Source organism: Phasianus colchicus, chromosome 7 (genome assembly GCF_987193195.1).
Source record: "Phasianus colchicus chromosome 7, bPhaCol1.hap1.1, whole genome shotgun sequence".
NCBI classification, from domain to species: Eukaryota; Metazoa; Chordata; class Aves; order Galliformes; family Phasianidae; genus Phasianus; species Phasianus colchicus.
This window is the reverse complement of record NC_143442.1, coordinates 13203485-13228247: the sequence shown is the minus strand read 5'-3', so window position 1 is coordinate 13228247 and position 24763 is coordinate 13203485.

The following is a 24763-nucleotide window of genomic DNA, read 5'->3' as shown; positions in this document are numbered from 1 at the left end:
TTTGCTTTTCTCCAGTTGAGTTATGCCTGTTTCATTAATAAATGACCATGCCTGCAAGGCATTGGGGCACTTAGATGAAAAATGCTGATGCCAAAGTCAGAGCTTTGAGACACTTGTGTCTATTTGAGGTTAATTTAGGCAGCCTCCACAGCCTGTGGGTTTGTATCTGCATCCAGATAGTAGGCAGTCACATTGTGCTTCTTGCATTGCAAATAGAAAGAAGAAAAAAAGAGGAATATATGAGTATAATAATAAAACATGTGAAGGGTCAAAATGGTCCTAATGTAAATCTTTTTTTCTATATACACTGAAAGAATGGTGTCTGTTCAACTTTGGGTGAAGATATATTACAAGGATTTGATGAATGAGCATAAAACAAAGTATTTTATATAGAATGTGACACTGGAATTATTCTTGGTCTTTTCTGCTATTGAAAAGGAGTCACTCTAAAGCACAGAATTGAGGAATATTTAAAAATACACTTTATTTTGCCTCACAAGTAAGTAAATAACATTAAGTAGGGAAACATATTGCCTTATTTCTAGATCGTGTGAGATAGAAATCATATATGAATCTTTGAAAAGTGCCTGTTTATTTATTACAGTTATGAGAATTATAATGGTAATATATTACACACAAAGAAACAAACCCCAAATTCAGCATCCCCCTTTGCAGTGCTCTGACTGCTACTTTGTCCTCCTCATGTTCAACAGAAGTTCTAGAGAATTACAAGGACACGATGATGGATCTTGCTGTACTTTGTTGGAGCTCAGCTCAAAGGATTCTTCTCATCAGCTTTGGTGACATGCTGGATCATAAGAGAGAAGAAAAGGACTGTGGTAGCAGCAGACTAAATGGCAGAGAGGAAAGCCTTAACTCTAGCTCATTGAGAAAATAAGAATAGTTTCTGCAAAACTTTGACTAAGTTTGCTGGGAGCTGACAATGCAAGACTGACACAATTTTTTCATCAGTAATCCTCCTGTTGTGCCTTAAATATCTAAGCATAAAAATGTAAAGGAAGACAACACACAGTTAAAAGCCAGGTACACTATACCAAGTTCTCCTTACAGCCAATGTCACAAATTAATGACCTGCATGTCATTTATCCTCCACTCCCAGATCACAGCCCCATTTGTCTTGGTCACATATGAGCATTGTTCCTCTTCTCCTGCTATAATTGCTGCCAAGTTTTGGGCCTGATCTGCCAAAACTGAAATAAATTTTCCTTTGTCTTTGGTTTGTATCAGGATCTCTGGGATAGGAAAGGGAATTTAATCTTTGGATCCCAGAAGAGAAAATCCAAACTACCGATAAACCTGGACTCTTTCAACTGATGACTATTGTGGGAGCGTATATCAGGCCCCATACTGTCACAGGTCACATAAGACCTTTTCTCCTTCCTTTTTCCCCTTTCATCTAATTTGAGAAAAGCAGATATTTTTCTCTCTTGATGCAGAAGTGGCACATTTTTTGTCTTTCAGCAGCATACAAAGCAAAGCCATTAAAACAGCCAAAGACCATCAAAAGGCAGCATGGCAGGGCAGTAAAAATGAGTCCACCTCTGTCCCGGAAATAGCCCAATTTTATTTCCTAACTGCCACATTGCCATAACAAATGGGAACACCTTTGACCATATCTACAGACCTGTGGGAAGGGCATTCCTTATTTCTCCACACAGTTCAGCACGAAAATTGAGCTTAGCCTCTGTGCAGTCACGCTCTTTTATTTATTTTTTTTCCTTTCTGCCTCCTTGTCCATTATTAATCAGGAGATTTATTATTGCTTGGGCTGGATTTTTATTGCATTAGCTACTCAGGGTCAGCATTTGGCTGCTCACAGTCTGCAGTAAAACACCTGCCCTCTCCTCTAGAGGTAAAATCTGATCCTAAATGAAAACCCAGCCTAAAGATAAAGATATTTTTTTTCATTTCTTATTCTTACTGGACTTATCCCAAACAATTCTGTGAACACTAGAAGATGTAAAGCCAGCCTGGGGGCCAGTCAATCAGAATCTTGCTTTTGATGGGTACAAATTCCAATTCCATGATATTTTCTTCATACTTCTTCAGTTAAAGAGATGATAGGTGTTAGAACACTGTTGAACTGCAATCCCATGTGCAAGGCACAGTGTAATATCATGTTTTGCTAAGGTATACTTCTTAGGGCATTTATCTACAAGAATTGAAAGAATTGTATTCAATCTGAATAATGAAATCTGAAGAATGAAATAAAAAATGTTATTTTAATAGGACAGTTTAAAACTTTGAATGACCTTGTAGCTGACAATCTAATCTGTGTTAGAGAGATGAGGGCTGTATCCTGACACTGCACAAAGTAAAACTGAGCCACCCTATGTCCTTTCCCTCTCTTGGACTGTTACTGTCTCCGTTTGTATGTACACTGGGATGCAATGGGATGCTGATTAGGCTATACTGTAATAGAAATTGTGGATGGATAAAACAACAACAATAACTTTACTTTTTTTTTGGTTGCTTATTTGCTTTACCTGAGTAACCCTTTAATGCTGATGACTGTAGAGAGTAGTTTAAAAATGCTGGAGCTCAAAATGCAAAATTTAAAAGGCAAGTCAAGCAAAATCCTTCTCCCTTCCATTTTGAAACCATTGGCTCATAGAAATTTGATATGCAGTTTTACTGCAACTAGAGTCCAAGAAGCTGAAATTTTTATTCTAGCTAAGAGGAAATCTGGCCTATAAAGGGAATACAAGGTCCAACATCTCTGTTCTCTTCTACCAAGCTTGGAGAGCCATGAAGGTGGCTTTACTCCTGTTTGTCTTGTTTCTACATCTTCTTTTCATCTACTAGGCATGGTAATGAAAGCCTACGTGGGAATGGTGCTTCTTCAGAAGCCAAAAAGCAGACCATCCCAGCTGACATCAGAAACATCAATGCACAGAAGAGGCAGCACTGATTCCTTGTGAGGCTGCACTGATCTACATGGGCTGAAGATGCATTCTGCCAGTCACCCCTGGTATGCTGCTGGTTAATTGTAGCAGGACATCTGCAACTCATGCAAAGGAACAACACCTCCAGGCTCTCTCTTAGCATTTCAAAGAGCACAGGCATATGCCGCAATTATATAGTGCTGCTGAGAAAAACAGCATGTGAGTGAATCCCTGTTGTTAGCAGAGCAAGTGCTGGGGCTCACACGTGCAATTCACCAGAGCCCTTCTGCAAATGGCTACTGCTGCCCTTCCCTTGCTCCTGCCCAGTGACTAGAGATCACATCCTGCTCTACTGTTCTCTAGCAGCCTGAGAAGACCAGGCACAACAAAAGTGTCAGCCAGATTGGCCCTGACGTGTATCATATTCTTTTCTGCACCCGTGAACTGCCTGCTTCTTTCACCAGCCTTGCTGTCGTTCATCGTGAAAAGCAGGTGCATTAGCGTCTTTGTGTAAAGCTGAGGAGGCGATAAACAGTCAGATTTGCCAGGTATAACCGTTGTTCACTAAGAGGAGGGATCAGAGGATTGTCTCTGCACCTCTCTCCTTCTTGCCACCTGTCCTGAATGTGTCATACAGTGGCTATAAAGGACTTGTAAATAATTTCCCTGCAGTTGTAAGATGCCCCAGAGCTCACAGTACTCACACTTGTTAAAGCTGAGCAGAGAGCAAAATATCCCTCCACTGTCATAAGGCTTTGGACTGGCTTTCCTCACACTGTAGCCAGCTAACTCCATATTTCCAAATGAAGAAGATTCTTGCATGTCCTAGAAAGATTCCTGAGCTCCTCCAAGCTACAGAGACTTGTAGGATGGAGTAAATCTCCATACAGTTTTGGACATGCTAAGACCAGTCTAGAAAACTTATGGCTAATGATCCAGTTTCTCCAGGAACCCACCTTGGATCTGCTTTGTTAAATTATATCCCTTCATTTCTTTAATTTATCCATCATCAGAGCTTTATATTTCTTTAATTTATCTATGTACAGATGAGTTAAGGCACTGAGATCCTTAACATGTGCATATGGAAGCCATAGGCTGTTGTTGGGTGCCTGTGCTGAGTCAGATGCCCAATATTTAAAGGATATCTAAGGTGTATGCTTGTTAAGGTTAAAATGTGCTCAGCTGCAGAGTCACAGCATCTGGTGCGATGTAACCATGATCACAAGCTGCCTTGTGAGAGAAGGCATGGGTTGCATTCCTGTTACTGTGTTCCAATAATGCTATATAACTAATAAAAATATTTCTTCTCACTGGGCTATTAAGTAACTATGTTCCTCTGAGTTTGATTCTTACTCAGGATACAAAACTTAAGGGCAAAGTGTTATCATTGCTAAACATTAGTGAAGAGATTACCTTTCTGTAAAGTAACCTCAGCTCTGCCCTGAGTGAAGAACCTCAGCATGCCACTGCACATCACTCTCCAGTTTTGCCATCCAGGCAAGTCCAGCCAACACCACTGTGAGATGTTCCCTTTGCCCTGATGTCTTTACATCTCATCATTTTTATTTTGATGTCATTTGAATGCAGCTCAGATTTATCTCTCATTAATTTCATTTAATGCAGGTTCAATCTGACTCCTTCTTGCCACTGCCATTTTGAGAGTAAAAGCGCTTCTTGTGAGAACATAAATTGGATCCCCACAGCTACAAGAAAGACACGAGAGCCCTCTGTGACAGTACAGCCCTGCTCTGGTGAGTCAGATATCCATTTCGCTGTCATCAAATGGGAAGTAGCTCAGTGTCAAATCACTGCTGTCTACTGAGAGATCATGGTTCAAACTTTTTATGAGTGTTAGAGAAATTAACACTTCATTACGACTTGTCTTTAGCAGGATGAGACATAATCACCCACAGGAGTTTTGCCACTTTCCTACTTCAGGACAGCAATGTTTACAGCTCTTTCAGTATTCAGTACAACAGGAGTGTTGCTGCTTCATGACAAATGACAAACCCAGCCCTTTTATTCCACAGCCCTACCACAGCATTGAGAAAAAGACACAGCTTTTGTTATGTATGGTACATGAGCTAGGACTGACCTGTTAATCAGGGTCTCCACATTTGTTATTTCTGCTCTGATTCTGGGGGAAGTGCTAGTTAAATTCAAAGCAGTATATTAATCAGGGTAGACTAGGAAATTTCATTATAATTTTGGTAAACTTCCCCATTTTGCAAGCCATTATTTTCACTAAATTAGATATTCAGGATGAAAGAAGACAGTATTCCCAGGGAGACATCCCTGGAGCTGGCTGTCTTCAGCCATAGGGAGCATTGGCTGAGTTGGTAGCATTGGCATATACAGCTTGGTTGTGAACAATAATTTGGTGGGAGGCTGAAACATTGGTAGTGTTGGGAGTAAACTGCCATTGTTGGGCTACTTGATGAGAGGTGATGCTGGTAGGGTGACCGATGAGCTGTGGTTGTGCTACAAGTAGCACCTCATGTCCTGAGAAGAAGTCTCTGGGTGTGGCCGACATGGGTTGTCTGTGGGCACAATGAGAAAACAAGGCTGGCAAAACGAGGCTGTTTTCATCTAAAAGTGTACGAGTGAATATGCACCAATTCATGGAAAAAAGAAAAAAAAAAGGACTCTACAGAGGTAGAGTTCATCAGCATCTGCTCCTTTTTGGTGTGTGAGGGAGACTGGGAGAAATGTTTGTCATTAAGACAGTGTGAGGCTTTGCTGGCTCCTGGGAGCCTCCCCAGTGATTTTAGCAGACTCCTGGTGTTGCTATGTGGACTGTGATAATGTCCTCTTCCCCTATGTCACCCCTACACTTCTACCCTAAACTCACAAGCCCTTTCTGTGTCACCCCAGCCCTTTTCATCTCCTACCAACGTGTCTCCTGAAAAGTCCTGAGGCTGCAGTGAGGACGATGTGGTTCAGACAGAAACAGGAGGAAGACAAAAGGGTGAGATTTGACATGAAGAAATATTCTTTGGAAGGGGGATCCCAGGGATATCTGCATGCAAAAAGATACAAGGCACTGACTGCATGAGAACAAGGAAGATAACGAGTGGAGTAAGACGAGGATCAAAGGCAAAGACAGACCAGACTGCTTTTTGGGCACCCCAACACCTAGACGAGCACTGAGGGAGGTGAGTTTGGTCTTTCCTTATGCTCTTGGCCTTTTGTTATGCTCCCGATGCGGGTCATGGGCTATCTCAGTGATCAAGAGATAAGGTTCCTAGGCACAACTACAACATAAACGATCATAACAGGCTAGGATTTCAGAGCGAATGGACTAGAAATTATTAGTGCCTAATGCTAAGTAAAAGCACCCATAGTGCTGGGCAGGATTTGTTTGGGTGGGTTAACCACCTGTGGTTTTTCAGCAATGACTGCCTTGTTCCAGCTGTGTGCCTCCAGCTAAAAGCACTAAATTATTTACTAAAAAAGCGAATTAACGCCAAGCATCACCAGCACCTGAATGCTCAGTGAGTCATACATAAAACATGCTTTCTTTTGTGAGGGCATGGCATGCTGGCAGAAAGCAAGGTGAGGAGGAAAGGCTCTTGGGAGATGAATGAGTGGCAGGGGTATCTTCAAGGGAGCTGAAAAGCAAGATAACAAAGGGAGGGATTCAAAGTTAAGTTTCTCAGGTGTCCTGTGAGTTAGCATGATTGGAGAGAAAAAGAAAGTAGAAAGGGAAGCAGCATCACTTTCAAGGCTTGGCAGTAAGTATTGGATGTGAGAATGGAGAGAACACTTTTTGTTGTTGCTTCCTCCCAGGTATGTTTTCCATGCATATGAAGTATGGTTAGAAAAGCCTGTGGTTTCTGAAAAAGAAATCAGTAGGAGCACAAAGTAGTTCTGGTCATTTGCAGGGGAATGAAATGTGCTTTCAGTTCTGCAGCCCCCTGCCACACTTGCCTCTCCATAAAGACTGATTTCAAGAGTGCTGAGCTCTAAGCCTTTCCTCCAAAAGCTGTTAGGGCCCCAGAGCAAGCAATCCTTAGCTATGCTAGTCCTTGAAGCTCTTGTACAACTCTGAGTGAATTTTTCCTTAGGGTTAATAATGTGAAGCCTCTTCAGCTTGATGAGGAGGCTAAGGAGTTGCTTGGATTTCTTAAAAGTCTGTGTTGTGGTAGAAGTCACTGCAAGTTTGGCCAAGTTTGTGTGAAATAAGAAAGGAAGTATCACTACATCTGGACAAGGTTTCTCATGGTATTCAGGTATTTGTAAACAACTGTTTTAATGAAAATTCTTTTTAGACAAGTGTGTCTCGGTGCTAAGCAGATTTCTGGGCTAGCTACGTAAACCAGTCTGAAGGTGAGTCAAGCATTTGACCACTTAGCAAGCTGCAGTTCAGTACAAAGGGTCTGATTTATCAGGGCAGGAGGCAACTATTTACTTGTGCTGTTAAATGACTGCCTTGCAGCTAAGTGTAAGGTTGTCCCAGGTTTTATATTCCTTTCCCTTTTCTCAGTGAGGATTTCCTACAGGGGCTAAAAATGCTCAGCAGAGTGTAGATGTTTCAGGAGAACTTGCTCTTGCAGTCTGGAACCCTTTCTCCATCACAGTCCTCAGGGTAATGTCCACGTTGTCCATTTGATGTTGGCTGAAGTGTATGCATGTAGTGTAAGAGTGTGTGATACCAATCTGAAGAGTTCTCTACTTGTCTGGAGGCATCCCACAGATGTTTTGAGCTGGAGGAAAACTTCGCAAAGAAGGAAAAGAATAGAAAATCTCTAGATGAAAAGCGAACAGGGAGGAGACTTGCTAAACTCTGAATGTCTGCAGACATTCAGAGGCAGTTTTTCTGTAAGCCAGTTCTGAAATATTGCAGCCAGTGCAAATCAGTCAGGTTTTGAGTCCTGTTCATCTTTGTCTCCAAGCCTGGATATTGCAGGAATAATTGAGCATTAAGTAGTTAATTAAATCTGACTATATTCTCACAAACACTATTCAAAGGATAATGCTCTACACAGCCCCAGTTTGCAGTTAAGGTTTGTGTGGGCAATTAATTTCTCTTGTCCTGCCCTCAGTGTAATTTACAATAAGATTCTTTTAGTTTGTAATGAGCATGCTGATTGTTAGTGCCTGTGCCTTTTAAATAAATTAATGGTGATAACAAATGCCTGTGCATCCTTCGTGAGGGGATATGGAAATTAGAATTCATTTCTGTTGATAATTTTGAACAAAGTTCCCTTGGGCAGTTCAGTACAGTTCAGTGCTCACTGATTTAAAAGGACCAGATTTCTGCTGTCTTTCCTCATAGTTTGTTGTATCCCAAATTTCTTGAACAGAAGAGGCTGTACTTGATTGAATTGGGGCAGAGTGGCTGGAAGACTGTGTAGGGGAAATGGACCTGGGGATATTGATTGATGCTCGGCTGAACATGAGCCAGCAGTGTGCCCAGGTAGCATGGCATCCTGGCATACATCAGGAACGGAGTTGCCAGCAGGAACAGGGAAGTGATTGTCCCCCTGTACTCAGCTCTGGTGAGTCTGCACCTCGAGTACTGTGTTCAGTTTTGAGCCTCTCACTGCAAGAAAGACACTGAGGCCCTGAAGTGGGTTCAAAGAAGGGCAACGAAGCTGTTGAGGGGTCTGGAGCACAGGTCTTATGAGGGGCGACTGAAGGAGCTGGGATTGTTCAGTCTGGAGAAGAGGAGGCTCAGGGGAGACCTTATTGCTCTCTATAACTACCTGAAGGGAGGTTGTAGTGAGCTGGGGGTCGGCCTCTTCTTCTCTCATGTGACTGGTGATAGGACTAGAGGGAATGGCTTCAGCTGTGCTAGGGGAGATTTAGGCTGGACATTAGGAAATATTACTCCTCTGAAAGAGTGGTCAGGCACTGGAATGGGCTGCCCAGGGAGGTGGTGGAGTCACCAAACCTGGAGGGTTCAAGGAATGTCTAGATTTTGTGTTGAGGGACATGGTTTAGTGAGAACTATTGGTGATAGGTGAATGGTTGGACTAGATCATCTTGTAGGTCTTTTCCAACCTTGGTGTTTCTGTGATTCTGTGAATGGTGTTAAAAAGTGACCTGAGAGAAATGGACAGTACCATGATTTGTGACTACCAGATATTTTCCTTCTTTCAGAGACCTCGTATGTCCAAAGTCACTGAAAGTAAACCAAAATTCAATAATTTCTGTATATCCCTTCCCTGCTTCACTAGCACTCTTCCTACTACACCACAGAAAAAAAAACAAGAAAACAAAACAAAAAACCAAAAAACAGAATTTCAGGAAAATATGATATCACAGTTTAACCATTATCATCAAAGTTACACTGATTGTGTTGCTCTGTATTTTCTTTTTCTGTTGATGTGATATGGGCACTGAAATGTCTTTTTGCTTTGGAGACAAAAGTATATTCAGGGAAGTTTTTATAAGACATTAAGGAAGACAGTGAGGGCTCCTGGAGCGATGTTACTCTCTTTCTCCTGGTATAAACATACTTTCCTCTTTGCTTTGTTTTAATCTTAATGGCTGGTCTTCTGCTGTGTACTTTTATGGGCCAGCAGAATTATAGCTTGGTTTATAGGCCATTATTCCTGATGGTTCCTTCCATTTTTAAGGCAATATATATGCTTTGTAAATGCAGCTGCTGATCAACTGCTCAGGTTAAAAAAAAGTTGGTTCTTTGCTAATAGGAAAAAGATTCTTGAACTAAGAAACCAATCTGATGGTTTCTTCTGCTTGTCCTTATCATAGGAAATTAGTCATGGGATACAGAGAAATGATGGAAAGAGAGGGAACATAATCTTTCCCCTCCCTCCCCCCCAGCATCTGGGGGAGGGAAGAGCTGATCACAGCTGTGACTCTGACAGGGTCCATGTGGATGAATGTGTCAGTTCTCCAGCCTTGATGGAAGATTAAAATGTTCTTTTTTTTCTCCCTTCTCTAAATTTCATAGGATTTCCCCATCATTTAAAAAACAACAATAAAACAATGAAGCAAACACACACACACACACACACACACACACACACACACACACACACACACAAAAAAAAAACAAAAAAACAAAAAAAACCTGATAGGAGCTGTCCCAGAGAGCTATCTCTATTTGGTTCATCCTAGGCAGGTACTGGGAGCAGTACCAAAATACTGAAGGGCCATGGAGCTCAGCCAACTTACACATGGGATATTCTGCTATGGGAACCTAGCCTGCTACTTGGCAGCAGCTCTGCTTTCTTTGGGGACTTCTTATGGCTGTGGCCCGTGAAGTCCAGGAGGACTGCCTGGATTTATCTTCAGAAATGACTGACCATTACCTCTTTGTGGCTGCAAATCCTCTCAGGCGGACAGAAATAGTATCAGCTTCAGTAGCTATGTCTGAGAGAGCACAAAGTACTCTGTGTGTTTTAGAAGTCTCACTCATTCTCTAGGACTGAGAAATCAGAGGCAGATAAGGGAGCAAGAAGTTTGCCCTGTTTTCTGATGTTGTCAGTGGTATAAAATAAATGCTTGCGTTCTTTGATTTCTTTTTTCTGCTAGCTCTTTATATTGTGGTCTTCTTGCTTACAAGTATATATTATTTCTCAGTCTCGAGGGAATAACATATAGACTGAAAAAGAAGTGGCGGTATGATTTTCATTTTATATTTTAAACACACCAAATTGGGAGTTATTTCCACCTATTCAAAATGTTTTCAGCACTTTTAGAATCAAGTTTCTGTAGGAATTCCTTATTGCCCAGTTATGGAGGTTGTTTTGTTTGTTTGTTTAGGGGTTGTTACAATCCCTGGAAAGCCTTCGAAATCTGGATTGGGTTATTGTGCAAATAAAAGACACATCAGGGAGAAGTTGTAATGTGAAAGATATGATAATGAAATGTCATGCAAGGTTTAGAAAAGTTTTGCCTACTTTTGCCTTCACATCTCTAACTGCCAAGAGTGAGATTCAGCAGTAGAGGAATAGTATCCAAATGAATACTTTATCCTTGTGTGACTGCTGCAAAATGGTTGATATTTCTGTGAGTCCTATGAGAATGTTTGCTGTCCGGTCTTATTGGTTTGTGCCTCCACAATGTATTTCATAAGTACTTTGTTCAGGCAACCAGCCCTCTTAAAATGCATGGAGTACACCCTTATTCTGAGAAGTAATTAATATCTTTATTTACTAGAGCAACCTTTGCTTGCTTGACATGAATCCTTTTAGATTTTATGATCCATAGATTGTCATGGTATGCATGCCTTCAACACTAGCACTTCTAAAGGTTAACGTTATAAGTCTAGCTCCTTAGTTCAGGCATTTTCTGAACCTAACCCAGTGGAGATGATGGCTAGGTCGAGTGTTAACTATTCTCTAAACCTTTCTTCAAATGTGTTATATGCTGCTGTCAAAACCTTTATTGAATCTTCCCCAAGGTTGCTGGTCAGCATGGAAATCCATCCAGACCTTATCTGAAGAAGTCTTTAACGTTACTCTTGACACACATCTTTGACAGCGATTCCACTGCAGCTTCATTATTCAATTACCTTAACAAACTTGAAGCTGAGCCTACCAAAACTTTTACTTTTTTTCATTTTGAAGATAGGTATAATAATCTGATAAAATGACACTTACCAGGTACAAGGAGATAAAGAAAATCCCTATCTTCAATTTCTTCTCTAATAAGTACATTATTAAAATGACTGAAACTTGTTCTTGTGAACCAGGCATTCTCTTTCTGTGAATCCAGAATTCTGTTCCTCATTTGTCTTTGCTCTGATTTAAGCAGTGATTCATAAGTCACAAGAAAAACCTCTTTTTTTTTTTTCTTTTTTTTTTCCCCAGAACTGGAATGAATTTTCTTATACAAACTGATCTCTCTGAGGTGAGGGCTTTGTTTCTCACAATCTCCCATAGTGGTGACACGACCCCAAATGCCGACAAAGAGCGTTGAAGGGATGTTACATCAGTTAGTTCTACTGCTGTTTTTGTGTTTTGTTTCTTCCCTTATTAGGAGCAGCAGAAGAAAGAATATAACTTCTGTAAACAGATATAAGCCAGAAAAGGATGCTTTAGGACACTTCAGCTATTTAAAAAAAAAAAAAATCTCAGTATTTTGAATTGTTGTATAACAACTGATGTCACAAACTGTATTTCTTCTTACTGATAATAACTGAATTGGTTCCAAGCAGTTTACAATGATGCAGATTTAAAACAAACAAACAAAAAAAAACCTCCACACTTTTCAATCATGATCTTTTACCTTTTCCAGATGAGAGATTAGAAAAGCTTTGCTGCAGAGGCTTACAAACATCCTTTTTGGTTTTCCTTCCAACTCAGATAACAACTAAGTCTATATTTAAAGTTTCAGAATAAATGCTTTAGCCTCTGTATTACACTGATTGTTGTTATGCACTGATTGCTACTGCAGTAGCTCTTGCTGGGGTTTAGAGGAAACTGGTGAGAATATGGATTGCAAAGTACACTGAGGCTCAAGTTCCTGACAAAAAAAAAAAAGATACTTTTTACTGTTATTATTAGCTGTATTATCAAAAGAAAATGTCAAAGATCTGAGCTAACAGGATGATTCTTTGACAGTCACTAGATACACAACTGATGGAAGAAAATCCCTTTCCCAGTCAATTTGTAGTAAAAATAATCAAGAAGAACAGAATAGAACAGAGATCTTCAGCCTGTTTTTAGGTTTGCCAAACAGAGACAGAATGAAGACAGTGATTTCCCACCTCACAGGAAACACAGCTTTGGGCGTTCATCATGCATCATACAGTTCCATTGTTTCAACCATAAAGGGTTCACATTATCACCTGCAAGTGGCCAAGGTGAATATAATTCTACACAGCACAGTGCTTGGCATCTCCATGTAATGGCTGCATGGTGCACCAGTGCAGCTTAGCAAGAAAAGGCACTCGTGCTACCCATGTAGTATTTTTTTCTAACAAGTTCAGGCCAGCCTGCTTGTTGCAAACAGTCCATTTTCTGCAAAGGCACTAGAAAGTCAGTATCTCTTGGAGACAATGAACTGGCACAGAGATTGCTTTCATAGTGATGCTGTGCAGCTTGGCTATGAACACGATGAACTGGGTTAACTCATATTTGTGATGGTGTGAGAATGTCCTTAAGCACTGACACACAGTGAGAGTGCAGCTGTTCTCTCACCGTATTCCTTTCCATCTATGAAAGCAGGGAAGATTGAGCCCTCAGGAATGATGTCTGGTAGCAGACTCCCACCATCAGAGCAGTTTGCCTAACCCTTATGTCTTCACATCTCTGTCCTAAGAAGCCACCTGAAATGGACTATAGCATGAAGAAATTGTTCCTGTGTGTTGCGCAGAGTTTGGAGGGTGAAGGATAAGCATCTGGTCTTTGCAAAAAAGTCTTGAAATCTGGTATTTTCTTCTCAAAATATTTTGCATGAGCTCTGCAACTCAGAGCATCCTATTGGGTACTACTTCCAATTCTTTAGTATTATTGCAAGAGAATGCATGGCATTTGCTTTAGGAGCAATTTGATACATGTTTCAAAAACCCCAAAACTGTGAGACCAACTTACTCTACAACATTTTTTGATGCGAGCTAACAGGCAAATGCAGAAGAATTAATTAGGGACATTATTTTCCTATATTAGTGATTGGGTTCTGTTGCTTTTCTTCACCTGTGCTAACTATAATTTGTGCAACTTCCTTTACCTCTGCTTTAAAAGCTATTTAAACCCTAAGCATCTTGGGAACCTGCTGCAGAATATAGATATACTTTGTTGAATTGTTATCCTGTCTCCCAGTAAGAGAGCTTTGTGCTGTTAATTACAGCCTGAAGCCATTGAACGCTACTGCTGTGTTAAAGTAAGTGGAAGAAATGCTCTATGTCTCTGAACATAGGCCACTGAACGTGATGAGCTCTTTATAATCATGGTAATTTTTTTTTTTTGTGGCAATTTCACAATTCTTAAGAAACATTTTGTCATACTAAACGATGTGGTTGAAGGTCTTGCTTAATTATTGATGTGTTGAGTGCACTAGTATGGATCTAACCTACTATCAGATGGTGACTTTTCTCCTGCGCGGTGAGCATTGAATCTTCAGGAATGGTGTGTTGATGAATTGATGCAGGGTTCATTGCCAGCTCTGTGTTGCATATTTTATGAAGCAAGCAGATGATGGGAAAGCAGATTTTCCTCCTGGAAATTCTACCTTTTAAGAAAGACTGAGAAAAAAGGCTCTCTTACCCAGGGGGGGAAGTTTTCATGTAAAATCAGTTATTTTTCTCTACAGCATGCGATCTTTGCCATTATTAGAATGAATATGTCTTTTACAAAGAGTGTGACTGACTATTTTTCTAATTTTGTGAAAGTTGTGATGACTGACAAACTCGATTTCTACTCTCCTCCAAGTAAGTGTACATCAAAATCTATAGAGACTTTTCTAGAGCCTTGTACAACATACCTGCTTGCTGCAAGAAGTTATCCTGAAGATGATAAGGCACCAATATAAAGAAGGCTCAGAGAGATAAATGTATGGCTGTGCAAAGTGATCAGCAGCCACATCCCTGCAGGAAAAGATAACTTCAGATCTCTGGAAGTCTTTTCATGGGCCAGTATGGGTGTGGTATTTTTAAGATTATAAAGGACACTGGCAGAAAAGCACCACAGTCATAAACCTGGAACATCTTCCAGTGAGTATTTTATAAAATTGCAAGCAGACACGAGAAGGCTCTGTGTAGTCTCCCAGCTAGAGCCATGTAGCTAGCTGTATTACATTGGGCAGATATCACACTCACTGCAATTTTAACCTGGTTGGATTTTTTTTTTCTTTTAAATCTAGCTTCTTACACAAGGAATATAAACTCTACTTGATCTGTAGTATCCAGTACAACTGTATCTCATACGAGGTCAGAAATCTGAACTTGTTCTAACAAATGTGCAGATTAGAATCATGGAAAATTATAGTAATCTGCAAGATAAGTGCCTCTGAATACTAAATTGAAGCACACCATTGGAATAATACTATCATAACAAAACCCAGTAGAATGTGCACTTTTTTGAATAATATCATTCTCCAATTTAGATCCAAGAACTTCTTCTCATTATCCAGCCCTTCTTCTCAATACCCCCTGTGAAGAGACAAGCTGGGAATGTGAAAGTACAAAAAGGCTGAGGTCACAGTGAGCATATGCCTGTGGTTGTTTAAGGCTGTTCACAAATTGGTTAATAAGCTTTGTGTTATGGTTTTATTTTATTTTAACCTGTTCCATATATCAAGTTTTGTAATGTACCATTCAAGTCCAATTTACACTCTGAATGACTACAGATTTTCATTTCGTTTTAAACTGTGCTATGATTGCTATATATTCAGCACCCTGTCTTATTGGATTTATAGATAAATGCTGCTATATTTTTTATCTATAATTTAACATCATTCCCTCTGGTTGCTGTTCCTTTCTAGAGACAATAATGCATCTCTTCACACTTACACTGCGCCAAATGTGATTTAGAATTCAAGAAAGAAACACTTGAAGGGTTTTTATTCCACCACAGGGCAGAACACAGGTCTGCTTCTGTGTGTCCACTTCATTTTTTTTCCTACTGAGTAAGACAAATGTGAGTTTGAACCATACCTTAAAATGACTTAATTACCCATACTGTAAACTCATAAATAACTACAGGCCTATCATCCCTTGGATATACTTTCTGTAGTGCAGTTGCCAGATTTGGTGTGGGAACTGTGAACAAGATAGAATGAACAGTAAAGTAAGTCAGAGCTTTGCTTTCCTGTAGTCAGTGTGCAATTGAGCACATCTGGAAGAAAAACCTGTATGTCTTAATGGAAGAGAAGGCATGCTTCAACTAAGCAACATGTCTTTCTGCATTCACAGAGCTCTGTGCCGGGGAAGTTAGGTGGCTTGGAGAGGGCAGAAAGGTTAAGAAACATGTCTGATTTCTGTTTGAGTTTTCCATCTTTGCCAGCTTGTGTAGCAACAAAAGAGCAAGTCTGGAGTAAAAGGGTGTGTGTCTGTGGTGTTTGCCGTAACCCTCATGCTCAGACCCTAATGTAATAACCTGAAAATAGAACTGAAGAAGGCAACATAGGGACAGTCATGGCAGCTTAGTTAGGAGGAGATATGCTGACTGGACTGGAGCTCTTCTTTGATATCTGGGCAACCCCTTATCTCCACGTAGAGGCATAGCTGCAGCTTTATTTAGTGAACTGTGATCTGGAGCTTAATGGTAGATGAGTGAGAGGGGGAAATGAAAGGAAATGCTGGCAAATTTTGCTGTCACAGATAACAAAGATTCCTTATTCTACATCTAGTTCTTCATGTCAGCTTTTTTACAGCTGGGCAATGTTGAGACAGGCCTACTTTAGAAATCAACTTCTGCATGAGCACTGTCAGATACGGGTCACTCTGAAAACAATGTCTCCTGTTTATTTCCAGGGAAACTACAGCTGATACAAAAAACACAATAGTGCTATTTGGTAGACCAAACTCCCAGCTACAAAACACTAGTTTTCAACACAGTCACTACTATTAACTCTGCATTTTCACCAGCAGACAAGAGCCTACATACAGCATTCATAAAAGTCTGTGTGGCCATCTGGAATGTGGCTTGTACTTCACACTGCTGCTACTGCTGCTGAAACACACCACCTGCTGCCTCACTGTGCTCACATCCACTGTTTGATCTCCATAAACATTCAGCAAGCATCAATGCATGTCAATGGGCCATTTTTTTCACATGGAGCACACTTCCAGGTCAGATGCCATTTTGTCAGACTGCCTCTCTGCTGCCATCTATCACACAGCAACAAAATGTAATGGAATGTTGGTGGGAAGCTTCAGCCTCCACTGCCATACCACCAACACCCACCTCTGATATCATGGTCAGGAGGAATTACTTTAAGAGCTGCCCTTGTGTATATATATCTTTAGAAATTTAAATAAGAAAAGAGTGCTTCAAAGCAGCATTTTTATTACACTTAAATTCAATTTATATCTGGGAGAGATTAATTTTAAGTCCGTCCTTTTGAAGAGGAGCAAACAAATATCCTCACAGAATAACTGCAGGAATTAGAGGATGTGACATTCAGAAAGGTTTAAATGATAGTTTCTTTTGATGGATCTATTCTAAGATGGCGACTTCTTGGGAGTCTCATTTAAAGCAGGAAATTTTCAGTGCCTCTAAGCTGGAAGCCACAGTCAGAAACACCAAATGCCTTTATGTGCTCCAAATCATTGGGTAAGATGCAAGCCTTATGTTGTATAAAACATCCTTAACCCACTGGCTGCCTCAGTCAAGCCTTTTCTGTATGAATCAGGTAAGGATATCAGTCCAGAAAGTAGGACTTGGAGACATCACTGAATCTACCTGGAGCCTCCTCAGTTTTTGAAGGATGGTTCTTTTGGGCATGTGTTTAAGTGCAGAATGGAACCTTGGTTCAAACTAGCTAGCTTAATGCTATGCTACAGCTGTACACATCATATGGTGAACACTCCATGAAACAACTGTGATGAGCGAGTGATTTCTAGAATGAGCTTAGTGCTGGTGCACAAAATGATTCAGCATGCATCACCACTCATGCTTGTATTCATCTATCTCCCCAAGCTTCTGTTGCGGATTTGAGATAAACAAAAAAACCCATATATATATATATGGGAATGCATATATATATATATATATATACATGTATATATATATATATATATGCATTCTATATAGAAGCTGGAGTATTTTAGCTTGAGATTTTGTTCTTTTAATTGATTTCTTGTTGTTTGAACATCATAGTCCTTAAAGCACTGTCTTGACCAAGTCACTTAAAAATAGGGAAGAAAAATAGAAAAGGAAGAGAGAGTAGATTTAACTTTTATTGACTTGTTTTCTTATTAAGGAGCTATCCTGATTTGACTTCTGGTGGTTAGTCCAGGTACTCGATTTTTTTATTACCATTTTTGTGTTGTACTGAATATGTATACTGTATATAGATAGGTTTAATTTTTTTCCTGATGTATTAATGTAAGTAAATTATACTTAAACTGTCACCAAGATAAATGCATATTAATCTGAAATATACTTCAAAACACAGAGATGAAGTTGTTATTGGAATATATATATAGTGAAGTATCATACGTCAATATTTTCTGTAACAGAATGCATGAAATATAAAGTGAAAAGAATATTTCTATAAAGTGCTTAAATTCCTGTTTATTCTTTTGCCTGTTTAATTTTTTTTTTTTTTTAAACTGCTACCTCTTAGTCACGTTACAGATGACATTACTTACAACCTTAGCTTACTGTAAGTTAGAAATGCTGTTTGGGAATTTAGATAAGTCACTCAAAGTCTGACACTTCAGCTGATTCTTTTGTGTTTTCAAACTGGGCTGGATATCTGGTGACCTTAGTTTGTTTTTAAAGAGGTATCTGCAAAGAAAGCATTCTGGGAAGAAAGATGAAATTGTTAAGATGCAAAGGTGAATTTTAATTGCCTACTTTCTATTTCTTTAAACCCATGGTGGTGAAGTATGTTGGGAGGTTAAACTAAAGAGATTCATTTGCAATTTACTATGGAGATTCACTGTGATTGCATCTCATTTCCCAGCCCAAATCTTATTTTCAGAAGTCTGTGCTCCATCTTCTAAAGAAATATCCAACTTCTGTAAGTTTTTAAAGTCCTATTCTGTCAGTATGAGTCTTACAAATTGTATTGCTTCTTTCATTGTTTTTTTAGAAGCCATCATGATTCATTTTAGAATTTCTGTGATTCTAGCACTACCTGGCTATGGATGAAAATGTATGCTCAGAAAAGTGTATGCAGAATTAGGATTTTGCAACTGATTTTGTAGCATTACTTCGGTTTCCTCACTGAAAGTTTTCCCTTAATTTTAAGGGAACGTATAGAAAAATGACATCAGAGACAAATCTGTAGTAGCTGAGAACTCTCAGATTTCTGGTGAAATAGTAGAATGTAAGCACAGAGGGATCCATTTCTTTCATCCATAGTTGGTAAGATTGGTCTCTGTAAGTGAGCTTAGGTCCAAATGTTAGTCTGCGTGAAATAAATTGACAAGCCATCTGTCAATGTATATTTTACTTTCAAACAAACAACAGTTTTTAAATTAAAATATTCCACTGAAGAATTACAAACTCATGGGCCACAATTACACTTTATGGATTGAAAGTGAGGAGTGAACTAATGGATACATAGCATGAATGGGAGACTGACTGATGCTGTGCAGGAAAGAAGTGAGCTGACCAAATTGATGGTATCAATACTCTCTAAAACATCAGGGGATCTGAAAAGAATTGTCACTGATTTTGAAAATGTTTTGTGAATTCATCCAGTGGGAGGGTCTGTGAATTGCTTGTATCCCTTTACGTGTGCACCTAGCTACAGAGTATGGAGACCTCCTGAGTTCAGTTTGAGATTTTTGACGTTTGCTGACTGTATGCAGAGGTCTTCACCTCTTACCTCAGGGCTGCCTGCTAAAATACTCTGTAAGACTCAATCAGAGACTGTAGTGTTTTAACCACACTGTATTTTGAGATCCACAAAGGATAACTGCAGTAGCAACACAAAAGTTTACACAGTGTAGGAAATTCATCCCTTTTCTCTGTTGTATCTTTTCTTTCAAGTGAGCATGATCCTGAACTTAAATTGTGGTTTTGAGATTTTTATTTAAATTTTCTTTTTTAGTTCACACCTAGAGTTTGTTAGCTTAGCCAGATAATTTCACCGTCTCTTTTCTGCATTCTGCTAAGGAGCCCAAGTGTCTTTGGGGCACTGTGACATGTTGAGTTAAAAATTACTATAATTACTGTGATCCCTGTGGAATTTGAAGTGTCTGCAGTTTATGCCTCAAGCGGCTTGAATCCTTGGAGAGCCTATTTTCTGGGACAGCAAGAGCTGTGAAATATGCAACTCTTCATTTGCACTCAAGATCAGAGTCTGATTTGTATAGTTAAATAAAAAAATGCTGATTTATACAGTTTTGTTCCTGGGTCATAATTATGGTCTAGAATTAATTGAATAGCCTGGAGGTTTCACTACTGTACGTGGTAATGATTACTAAAAATTGATTCTCTCTTATATTTCTTTATTAACTTATCTGAAAATGGCATATCATAAAGAACAGCTTTAAATATTGCTGTGCTGAGCAACTTTGTAAACTGCTATTCAAGCTGTTTGTATTTTTTTTCTTCCTTGATTTTTTTAGGTAATTTATTATTTTATAAGTGTCTGTGCTCACCAGAAATGTGATTTTTCCCTCCACCACGTTTCCAACTAAGAACTTTTCTCTGCTACCCTTCAGGATCAGATATGCAGACCTTCACTGTAGAAATGCTGGACTGCACCCTCCAGGCACAAGGATCTTGCATGCCCGATGAGTTATTGTGTCACCAAGCACACCTGGGCCAACTAAGCAGGCCTCTAAATATGAGCTTTATGTTTAATGTGGTGCAGTCACTCAAAAAAATAGTTCTTCAAATGCTTTCTTCTGTTTGCTCATTCAAGTGGTCCTATTGGGAAAATACAGGAGTGTTTTACTCCTGTTGATCAAACCCTGGGAAGCCCTTGAAAGCCTCCAAGGGAGGTAGAACTGGTTGAAACAAAATATTAATTACATAGAAATTCTCTAGAAGAAAGAGGATCTGATGTTACCCTGAACATGATAGACATCACGTTACTGCTATCCTTTTGTTGGTATTATCGTATATGTTTAACATTTTGCTGTCTGCATAGATATTTGTTCTCTTGTTCTGAAAAGGTTTCACTTCACTCTTTTCCAAATATTTAAATTAGATAAAAGTTGAACATGGCAGAAGAAGAAAAAAAACCCATCATCTTCAGTACTTTTTCAGGTAGTACTATATCACAGAAAATTAAATGTGAGTCTTTCAAAAGTATTGAAAATTAGATATTTGACCTTGCTTAGGCAATTTTTTTCCACTGAAACTTCCCAATCAAGATATTACTATGAAACTTTGCATTTCCAAAGGCTAGCACATTTCAGCCAACTACTGTTCCTTCATTTGCATTGAATGTTCTGAGTATAATCCTCAAGGAAAATGATAGTGTATTAATTGTTTATGTTCCAAATTCAAGAAAAGGATAAGGAATTTCATCTGAACTTTCTTGGTACCAGTTTGACAAAGAAAAAAGTGCTGTGTTTGTGTCCTCAATGGGCTTTCCTTTAGTTGCCTCTCAAGGGTGATGAATTTACTATATTCTTCACTTCTGAAAGTTATCGTAGAGTTCTCGAGTGCTGGTAGATGCCAGTAGCCATAGGTCAGGCTTGCTACACTTTGGTTTGTCATCACTCAGATGGCAGATAAGAGGCCAGAGCATCATATTCCCTCTCCTTATCAGCCACCATAATGATGAGTGGCTGATTCTGGCCATTTCTCACTTATCTCAAAGCAGGGATCTTTTTTTTTTTTTTTGCAGGATCTTTTCTGTATCAGCAGAGCTCTTCCAGGTATGCCTGTGCTCTCCACAGCATCTCACACTCTGATGGCACTGCTGAGGAAGGCCTTTTCAGCCTAGAGAAATGGTTTAGTACCATGTTAAAGACTTTCCTTCCCTTTTACACTAGAGAAGAAACAACATAGAAGGGAATAGTCTTTTTTTTGCATAGCTGACCAAGCAGAAATAAAGTAAGACTGAATTCCTTTCTGGGATATTTCTATAAGATTAGCCTGGTTTGTTTTTCTGATGGGAAGAGAATCTTCACCGCAATTATTTAGTCTTCCCCTAGTCAATGCCACCTCTTTCCTCTTACTAGCCCTTCTTAACTCTGCTGCAGTTTTCCTGGCTCTACAGATACACAAGTGAAGCACAGCAATACCATTTTTTTTCCCTGTTATTGTTCCCTTTACTTTGTTGTATATAAATGTACAAGGATGTCTCTGATTGTTTATCAGTTTTAGTGCTTTGGGCAATGTTAGCATTCAAGCTATCAAACTATTAAGAGTCTGACTCTGCAGAATATTTCAAAGAGATGCTAAGATATTTCTGTGCTTTGTGATGGACTCTGATGGGTGTGGAGGACGTTCATCCCTTCAGGCAGATTTGAGGATTAGGCCCTAATTGGTGTTAAATTTAGGACAAACAGCCACCAGTGTTTAGCAAGGATATGTGTTTGCTGGAAAAGAAGGAGCCTCATGCTGTGTTGATTGATGCTGATTTCCATTCCATTATTTCAGGATGTGCACTACATGCTACCAAGAGGCCAATTATCAAAGGTTGTTTAAAAGACACATCTCTGAGTGCTGAGATTCATCATTAATTCAGGGGTTATGTTTCTGCCTTTCCCAAGTTCTCTATTCCACCCACAACAGAAGTGCTTGTTTCACATATATTCCTGAGTTCCCACTTGTGGATATTGTCTTCAGCTTCCTGTGGAACTTGGTTTGGTACTTTACAAAGGATTACATAATGTTTGGGAGTATTTTGTCCTCTGAAACATCGTAGGTCTTGGAATCAGATTTGGATGCAGGAGTGGCAGCAAAAACAGTTGACAGGTGTAGCATATATAGTAGGTGATGCTCCTGAAGAAAACAAGAGAGTACATTTGGTTCGTTTCAAAAGGGGCTAATCACTGCATACTTTTAAATAATACTTATTGGCAAAAATGAAACAAAACTCACCACAAACAACAACAACAAAAAAAAACAGCAAACAATAAGTAACACTATTCAAAAAGAAGGAGAAAAAGTTGTGATGCAAACTCTGGTTGCTATTCCACTCATAATGTTCCTTTATTACGGCATAGATGAGTTGCTGGCTATTGAGCTTTAAAATACATGGTCAAAATAGTGCGTGGAACTGAATCCTAGTTTCAATTCCTGCAAACATTTGTCAGCAAGAAATTTAGTGGGTGTGCAGGCAGTAGGAGTAGCTGTTGAAGGTTGCTCCAAGCTCTTTTTCCTAGTGGTAGAAGCATGGACCAGCCCAAAGATGAGTCACATGAACTACTGAATGGCCTCAAGTTACACCAGGGAAGGTTCAGGTTGGATATCAGGAAAAACTTCTCAGAAAGAGTGGTCAAGTACTGGCACAGGCTGCCCGGGGAGGTGGTGGAGTCACCATCTCTGGAGGTGTTCAGGAACTGTGGGAATGTTGTACTGAGGGACATGGCTTAGTGGGGATGGGTTGATGGTTGGACAAGATGATCTTAGTGGTCTTTTCCATCATTCCTGATTCTATGAAGAGATATCCCAATTCAGTCAGCCAGAGAAACAGTTTCTCTCTACTGAAGGCTACAGCTGCTGCTTGGAAGGGTGCAAGGATGGGGACTGCATAGGGGCAATGCCTGGCACTGACCTGTGCCAGGCAGACTGGATCAGTATGTCTCGCTTTTCCACCCTTGGCTTAGACCTCTCTACATTCCCTGAGCTCATCAAGACCTAATTAAAATTTAGCATTTATCCAGGTCTCTGCACATGCTAACTAATTAATAGTCACAACACCATGGTGGGGAAGATGAAAGCAATATTATTATCCTAATTTTACACACGGGGGCATAGAAGCAGAGGGGGATGCTGAGCTGGTATTAAAGTGCCAAGCTCCCACACTCACAGAATCTGCCCCAGCTGTATTCTCTAATGCATAAACTGGATCTATGCAGATAATGAGCTATTCACTGGGTTTTCAAGGTGCTGACCTTGCTTCAAGTCTCAGTTGCAGTCTAGAAATGTAGAAGTGTTCACTCAATCTGAAAATAACAGTCTTTCCAAATTTCAGTCTCTCCCTAGTGCACCCAGTTTCATTCCATTCAGGTGATTTCATTATGTTTCTAAATGCAGTGTTATCAATGTGTGGTCACAATCCACTCAGATTCATTCTGGGAAGGTCCCTGGTTCTGATCTGAATCTACAGGGAAGACTTTTGTGCTATGGAAGAGAAATTAAATCATTCAAAAAAATTTCTTTTAAAGGTGCTTCCTATAAAATTGAGAGACAGGGATTTTTAAGCCTATTTAATAAAATATTATTAGAAAAAAATCATTCTGTTCTACTCTGCAAGATTATCTTAAGCAAAGTGTAAAAAAAACACATTTTCTAATAACTTTTCATATTAAAGGAATTTGTTCTATGTCAGTCTTTGACATTGTCCCTGGTCACCCTGAATAGGACTTGCCCTATGCTTTTTTTATATTCAGTAGACAGACAGTTTCAGAGGAAAAGTCATTTAATCAAAAGATGAAGTCGGGTGAATTGCACCTTAAAGAGAGTGACAATTTTCTTTGAGGACCAAGAGTGAGCAAAGGGAAGTTAGTTCAGGTATAGTAGTCTATATCACAGTCTACGTATGCTGAGAATTGGATGAGATGAAACCTACTTTATTCTCCTTTTTTCCCTCTGTTGAACTATGTTGCTGATTTCCTGTGCGATGTCAGGAATTGAGCATTCAATGTCAGTCCTTCCATGGACTCCTCATCAAGTCCTCCTGAAAAGCTATCACACATGTTTAGGTTTAAATTTTCTCCTTCTTATTTTAACAGATCCAGTCCCATGCAGGAATATTACAGAATCATAGAATTGCAGAGTTTGGAAGGGATGTCTGGTGGTCATCTAGTCCAACTTCCAGGCTGAGTTTTCTATTTATAACCCATTTCCTGTATTGCAAGTTTATAAATTCCTGAGTATCCTTGGGGGTCACAGTTCCTGCTGCACAGGGATATGAACCCTGTAATAGCACTGCTGTGAAGATTTGGGTAGCTAATGGTTCACATCCCACAGCCACCAAGAGCTTGGAGCCTCACCTGGGCTTCCTGGTGGCACTGGCAGCCTTGTCACACTCAGATGAAGCAGCATCTTCTAAACACTGATAGCACAGAGGGCATTGCCATAATGGGTCTCTAGGGCTTTGCAATGCAGTTTTATTTCTTTGCTAAATATACTTGC